Genomic DNA, 7766 nt, shown 5'->3' on the forward strand with positions numbered 1-7766 from the left:
AGCTTTAGATAGGTCTAAATGGACCAGTGCCCCATCCTTGCCAGAATCACTATTAAACCCCTCTAAAGTGTACCGCATAAGATGGAGATTATCCTGAATGGTTCTGCCAGGAACGGCACATGTCTGTGCCTCCCCGATCAGACCATCCGCGACACGCGCCAATCTTTTCGATAACACTTTGGCCAAAATCTTTAACTCTGTGTTTAGCAGAGTGATGGGCCGGAAATTATCAATACAATCCCCCTTGTTCGGGTCCTTTCTGACAAGCGTCACTACTCCCCGGTGCACAGATATGGGAATAAACCCGTTCTGCTGCCAGTTCGTGTAGACATCCGCCAGTAGGTGCCCGAACAAGTCTGGCATGCTATTATATAACTCATAGGGTAGACCATCCTGACCTGGCGCCTTACCCGCGCCGTAGTCCGCCATAGCCTCTTCCACCTCCTCAGGCGTGATCGGCCCTTCACAGCTCTCCGCGTCTCGCCCCGATAGGCGCGGCAGCCCGTCGAGGAGGTCCGTAAAGTCCCTCCTACTGTCCGGTCCGTCGCCCCCACCGAAAAGCTGAGCGAAGTGCTCCTGAAAGGCCTCACACATCTCCTCGGGTTCGTCTATCAACTTACCTTGTTGGTTCGTCAAAGATCGAATTGTGGCATCATTACCACGTTTAGCCTCCACCACTCGGGCCCATCCTGCGGCCTTCATTCCCTCACAACCCACTGCGCGGATCCTAGCCCTGACAATACAGCCCATGTGTTTGGCCTCGAGGTGCTGGTTTAACGCCAGTCTCTTGGCCGTCACTTGAGCCGTAGAGCCAGTTTTCATGGCTTCCTCTAATTCCTTAACTAGAGTTGATCCCCTCATAGCCTCTCTAGCCACTAATCATATGCTATATCTAGACTTTGCCTTTCATCCTTTCAGGGTCGATAAATTAAGTACCAGTTACGCACTGGGATTGATGGAATCTACTTAATCGCTTTGTCTGTCCTTGTTTGTCCCCTCTGTGTTTGGCCCCTTGTGGGTAGTAAAGAAATATATATCTAATAGACTCGAATTTAATGGCCCGCTTGAGAGCATACCACCATTTATTATCCTGTAGATATGAAAGTCTTTTGAAGTCGTTTTTTCAACTCGTTTGGCAGTTGGGATAACTGCCAAACGGTTGACCAGTCTATTATTTGAGGCCTTTATGGCTATGTATATGTTTTCTTTCTTTTTTAAATTCACTTTGGGAGGGGTGGACTAGCTATTTTAATTATTATTGGTGTCTTACTGGCGGGGCAGAAGCAAATTTGCGTCCAATCAATCCTGGTATTCAGGCAGTGGATTACTAGATTCATTAAGACGATGCGATATTTAATTACGGTCGTTTACGTTCTACGTTCAAATCTCGCCGAGGTCAACTTTACTTTTCATTTTTCTGTGGTCGAAAAATAAAATAATAGTGAGATACTACGGGTTGATAGAATTGACTATAACTGTATCCATTTTGGAGACAGGTATATGTGGTATATTTAGACGGCGAGCTGGCAGAAACGTTAGCACGCCGAGCGGAATGCGTAGCCGTATTTCGTCTGTCGTTACGTTGTGAGTTCAAATTCCGCCGAGGTCGACTTTGCCTTTCATCCTTTCGGGGTCGATAAATTAAGTACCAGTTACGCACTGGGGTCGATATAATCGACTTAATACATATGTCTGTCTTTGTTTGTCCCCTGCACATTACCATATCTCTGTCTATGGTCTACTACTACAATAGGAACATGCAGATCGAAATTAACTTGTTTTTACTTCCCATGCTCTAGGATTTTATCACCTGCCCGTCGAGGCAAGGTATTGTATAATGTAACGGTAAGCATAAATATTTTCTTTACAACTTCAATCACTGCTCTTTTTGCTTTACATAATGGTAATCAACGAATAACCAATCTTTACAAACTAATTACGACGCCGACATTCTATCCTACTGTGTATCAACTATCGTTTATCATATTATTGTTTACAAATCTATTTCAATCGAAACAAATCAATCACAACAGTAACAAACTCAATTTCATCCGATACAAATCAATCACAACAGTAACAAACTCAATTCATCCGATACAAACTAATCTTTATCCGTCACATATATATATATATATATATATATATATATTATATATATATATATAATATATATATATATATATATATATACTCTCTTTTACACTTTTACTCGTTTCAGTCATTTGACTGCGGCCATGCTGGAGCACCACCTTTTTTTTTTTTAATCGAGCAACTCGACGCCGGGACTTATTCTTTTGTAAGCCCAGTACTTATTCTATCGGTCTCTTTTGCCGAACCGCTAAGTAACGGGGACATAAACACACCAGCATCGGTTGTCAAGCAATGCTAGGGGGGGACAAACACAGACACGCATATATATACATAAATATATACGACGGGCTTCTTTCAGTTTCCGTCTACCAAATTCATTCACAAGGCTTATATAATAAAAATAAATGCGCCCTTTTAAAGCCTAGCCAGGCTCATGGGCCCGGTTTCCCGGTTTCTATGGAGTGTTCCCCACCTGGATGGGACGCCAGTCCATTGCAGCGTTACCCATTTTTGCCAGCTGAGTGGACTGGAGCAACGTGAAATGAAGTGTTTTGCTCAAGAACACAATGCATCGGCCGGTCCAGGAATCGAAACCACATTCTTACGATCATGATGCTGACACCCTAACCACTAAGCCATGCGCCTCCACACACACATTCTAGTCATTTGACTGCAGCCATGCTGGAGCACCCCCTTAAAGGGTTTTAGTTGAATAAATCAACACCAGGACATACTTTTGTAAGCCTAGCACTTATTCTATCGGTGTCTATCTTTTGCTGCACCGCTAAGTTACAGGGACGTAAATACAACCACATCGGTTGTCAAACAATGGTAGTGGAAACAAACACAAACATACACACACACACATATATATATATATTGTTTTTTGTCTTTGTTGTCGTACACATTCGCTTGTTTTTTCCCAAAATATTCAATGATCTTAGCTTAGATTTTGGGGGCCAGCCAGATTTGAACAGGCTCGAATGTAAGAATAATCTGGAAACTTGACTGAAGAAAGACGGCCACGAATGACCCCTCCTTGTTTTGTCCTGTCCATCTATCAGTTCAGATGTTTTGTCACATCCGATCGTGGCCGTGCCAGCCTCCGTGCCGGTGACATGTAAAAAACACCATCCGAGCGTGGCCGTTCGCCTCGTCTGGCATCTGTGTCGGTGGCACATAAAAAGCACCCACTACACTCACGGAGTGGTTGGTGTTAGGAAGGGCATCCAGCTGTAGAAACACCACCAGATCTGACTGGCCTGGTACAGCCTTCGGGCTTCCCAGACCCCAGTTGAACCGTCCAACCCATGCTAGCATGGAAAGCGGACGTTAAACGATGATTATGATGATGATGATCTCCCCTCTCAATGATGAAACACTTCTAGCTATCTTTGGCAGGCAGCTGCAACACCACTTTTTCTCAGTTGCAGCTCAAGATGGAGCTTAACCCTTTCGTTACCAACCTGGCCAAAACCGGCTCTGACTCTGTAGTACAAATGTCTTGTTTTCATAAGTTCTGAATTAAAATCTCCCATCAAACCTTAATCACAATTTATGTTCCTAACACTAGCTTAATGATAACTAAGTTAATTTACTAAATTCTTTATGTTTAAAATAATTGAAAGAAACACAGAGCATCTCAATATAAATACAGTAACTAAAGGGTTAAGGGGTAAACCAAACCATGCTAAAAGTGAGAATGTATCAGTGAGATGTATTTTCCAAACCATTTAGCAGAGCAATAACTCCAAATAAGACCTGACTTGGGCCATTCCTGATACAGTCCACCCTCTGCCAACATGGAGATATGAGGATGACTTTAACAGCCTGGAAAATTCTAACATTTTTTAAAAAATCAAAAACATTTAACCTAAAGGTATCCAATAGTTTGTACTTGGGCTTTGGACATTGCAAAACAAAAACACATAAAAAATTAGAACTTTTATTGAAAATGTAGCATATTTGAATTTTATAGTTTTCATTTACATATTTCTTTATTAAATATTGGAAAAAAAAAAAAAAACAACAGATGTTGAAATATAAAAAGCCATAAATATTAACCTGTATTGAAAGCTTAGAAGCTTTAACTTTGCAGCCAAGGTCAAGACAACTTCCACATGCCAGCAGATAAAAAAAAAAAAAATGATAAAATGATGTAACTAAAAAAAATAATAGATCAGAACTAATTGTGAAGAATTTGAGTCACTCCTAAAAAGGGTCACACGGGATCTTTTTTCAATCATTTCACATTATTTCCCAATCCTGACAACTGGGTCATTCAATTTATTTGTTTCTATATTTTATTTATTTTTTTTTTGTCAGGCCTTTACACTACAAAATGATGTAAAGACTTGACTAAAATCAAATTTGTAGAATAGAAACATTCTTTGGAATATTAAGACTTTGGGCATTTGTTCATTATTAACCCGCACCTTGTGTTATTTTGTTTGCTGACCCTTTCATTGTGACAAAAAATAGTCAAAAAATAGGCGCAGGAGTGGTTGTATGGTAAGTAGCTTGTCTACCAACCACATGGTTGCGGGTTCAGTCCCACTGCGTGGCACCTTGGGCAAGTGTCTTCTACTATAGCCTCGGGCCGACCAAAGCCTTGTGAGTCGATTTGGTAGATGGAAACTGAAAGAAGCCCGTCGTATATATGTATATATATGTTTGCGAGTGTGTATTTGTGTGTCTGTGTTTGTCCCCCTAGCATTGCTTGACAACCGATGCTGGTGTGCTTATGTCCCCGTTACTTAGCGGTTCGGCAAAAGAGACCGATAGAATAAGTACTGGGCTTACAAAAGAATAAGTCCCGGGGTCGAGTTGCTCGACTAAAGGCGGTGCTCCAGCATGGCCGCAGTCAAATGACTGACACAAGTAAAAGAATAAAAGAAAAGAAAAAGAATTTGAGGTTAATTTTGGAGAATTTGTTTGGAAACTGAGGATAGTGACCACAAAATAGAATTTTAAAGAAAATCCTTGTTGTCCCATTGACTAGGTGGTCCTGAAATGAGTGAACCAAGGTAAAATTGCAGGGATGGTGGGCATTTATGGTGATGATGATATTGCAAATAAACATCCATCAGAAAGAATTCTTTAAGAAAATAAATTAAAATTGGAATAAATAATTGAGACATTGGCGTTAGGAAGGGCATCCAGCTGTAGAAACTCTGCCAGATCAGATTGGAGTCTGGTGCAGCCATCTGGTTTGCCAAACCTCAGTCAAATCGTCCAACCCATGCTAGCATGGAGGAAAGTGGACGTTAAACAATGATGATGATGATGATGATTGTTCCCATTTTGAAATGCAAGGTAATAATAAAGAGCCAAATTTTGAGAGTGGTCAGCATTTCAACTGATTCTTCATTAAGATTGGCTGAAATGACACATTGATGATTAAATGAGTCTGGCCAATTCCAGGCCATACATAAAAAGTCCTCCAGAATTCTGTGTGTAGGTGGAGGAACAGACTGTAAATGTGATTTAAGGTTTGAGGTTAGCCAATAAGGAAAAGAACTATTAGTGATTTTTGTGAAGGTCCCTGCCCAAAACATCACATATTTTTAGTATATTTTATTTTAAATATTTTGTACTATCACTGGTTTCCAAGAACTGAAGACAGAGAGAGTGAAAGTTTTCTTATCTGTAATTTCAATACAATTGTTCTACAGTTGTGTTCATGCTACAGTAGAATTTGTCCTTCTCTACATCTCTGAATGCTGGTCTCTTACAGTGGCCCAACAATGCTCACTACATGGCATGAATACTTGACTTCTGCGCAAGGCTTTTAACAGTTCTTAAGCTGACCATATATCAAACAAGTCGCTGTATCAATCCTCTGCCACTTGTCAGCCAGACAATCAGAGATGGCTAAAATTTTGCAGGACACTGTTTCTTATTTCTTTACTGCCCACAAAGAGCTAAACACAGAAGGGACAAACAATGACAGACAAATGGATTAAGTCGATTATATTGACCCCAGTGTGTAACTGGTACTTATTTAATCGCCCCCGAAAGGATGAAAGGCAAAGTCGACCGTAGCAGAATTTGAACTCAGAACATAGTGGCAGACGAAATACTGCTAAGCTTTTTGCTCGGAGTGCTAATGTTTCTACCAGCTCGACACCTGTTTCTGTCAAACCTGTCACTGTACTTTTTTTCTATAACCCCGTAAGTCAGGCCAGTATGACGTATATCCATGAGCTTATGCAAAACAAAGAACTATGCACTGTCTCACAGCTGGTACATACAATGTCATCTTGTACAGCCCAGAGGGAAATTTGCTCACAAGTTGGTGGGAGAGGGGATCAATGTCCAAGAGCGATGTGGCATACACTATGAAGAAGTGAAGCTACAGAATTCTCATGGCTTGTCTAAAACTAATTTACAAAGTGGTTATTGCATTGAACATTCCTCTAAATGTATCATGGTATAAAGACAGTCTTAAACACTTCCAGTTTTAAAACTATCAAAAAGAATTAAAGAAAGAACTTGTGATGATATAAAAGCTCAGCATTGAGTGGTTTTCTCGAAGGCAGCAGCAGTACCCAGTTTCAACATTTTTTTATGATTCAACAAATAAAAATATACAAAATATAAATTTCAAATGAAAAACAAGTATTTGAAGTTCTGTTTCAGAGATTCTGTACACTTCATAACCATTTGAAGACACCCTACATAAGGTTTTTAACTGTCTACTAAAGACTCTCTAAAGATGACTTGAATTCAATACTAGAAACTGACAAAAACACTTGTTAGCTGTAAAGTGCTCCCACTGTCAACAAGCAGATTGTACTTGTTTACAGCTGGGTACGTGATGTTGATGTCTTTGTCCAGTCTGCGTGTGATTCCATAATTTGTTAGAGAGGCACGAGTCATACATTTTTTGTCAGGGAGGCAGAGATGGTAGTGGGGAATGTCTTTAATGGAATTAAGTTTCGGACATGAATGTTATCGTGGTTTTAGAATACAACACTTTTTAGAGTTCTGTTACAACCTGCAGGGATATTGAACACTATACCCTTGTGTTTTAAGAGGCAACTGGAGTAGACAATAGGAAATGTATCTGACCATAAAAAATATTGCCTCACAAAGAGAAAAACCATGATGAGAGAAGATACGCATGGAGTTTTATGATGTCAATTCCACTTTAACAAGAATTTGTCTTAAAATGAATGATGCCATCACTATTATTAGTCATAATAATTAGTCACCAAGTCCTTTGTGAGCTGCTCTCCGGCTATCTATCTGCGGCTTTATATAGCTATGGTACGACCTCACCTGGAATTTGCATCACCGGTCTGGAACCCCTATCTTGCCCAGGATATTAATTGTCTGGAAGCTGTTCAGCGACGTGCAACCAAGAGAATACCCTCCATCAGGCATTTGCCATATTCTGAGCGCCTTACTTCCCTGGGCATGGATAAATTGAAACTCCGACGTCTGGCAGCCGACTTGGCAGACACCCATAAAATTATTAACCATCTTACAAACAATAACTCTTAGCATCTTTTCAAACTCCACCCGCCTAACACCCGTGGACATGTTTACAAAGTCAGAAAACAGCACAGCTCCCATGACTTTCAGAAACATTTTTTCTTGCTAAGAGTTGCTGAAGCATGGAACAAACTGCCGGCATCAGTTGTTAGTTGTTGGAGCACTGCATCCTTCAA

The 7766-nt window shown here is 40.5% G+C and overlaps 1 long non-coding RNA gene across 1 annotated transcript; it reads right to left on the minus strand.

Annotated features, from left to right (window-relative positions):
- Window positions 1-5834: 5834 nt before the first annotated feature.
- On the minus strand, window positions 5835-7419 carry LOC118765350. The gene is made up of 2 exons (XR_005001187.1): window positions 6221-7419; window positions 5835-5982 (listed from the first exon to the last, which is right to left on the minus strand). It is a non-coding gene; the product is annotated as an uncharacterized LOC118765350 (long non-coding RNA).
- Between the last annotated feature and the right edge of the window lie 347 nt (window positions 7420-7766).

The sequence above is a fragment of the Octopus sinensis genome, linkage group LG11 (assembly GCF_006345805.1).
Source record: "Octopus sinensis linkage group LG11, ASM634580v1, whole genome shotgun sequence".
Taxonomy (NCBI): domain Eukaryota; kingdom Metazoa; phylum Mollusca; class Cephalopoda; order Octopoda; family Octopodidae; genus Octopus; species Octopus sinensis.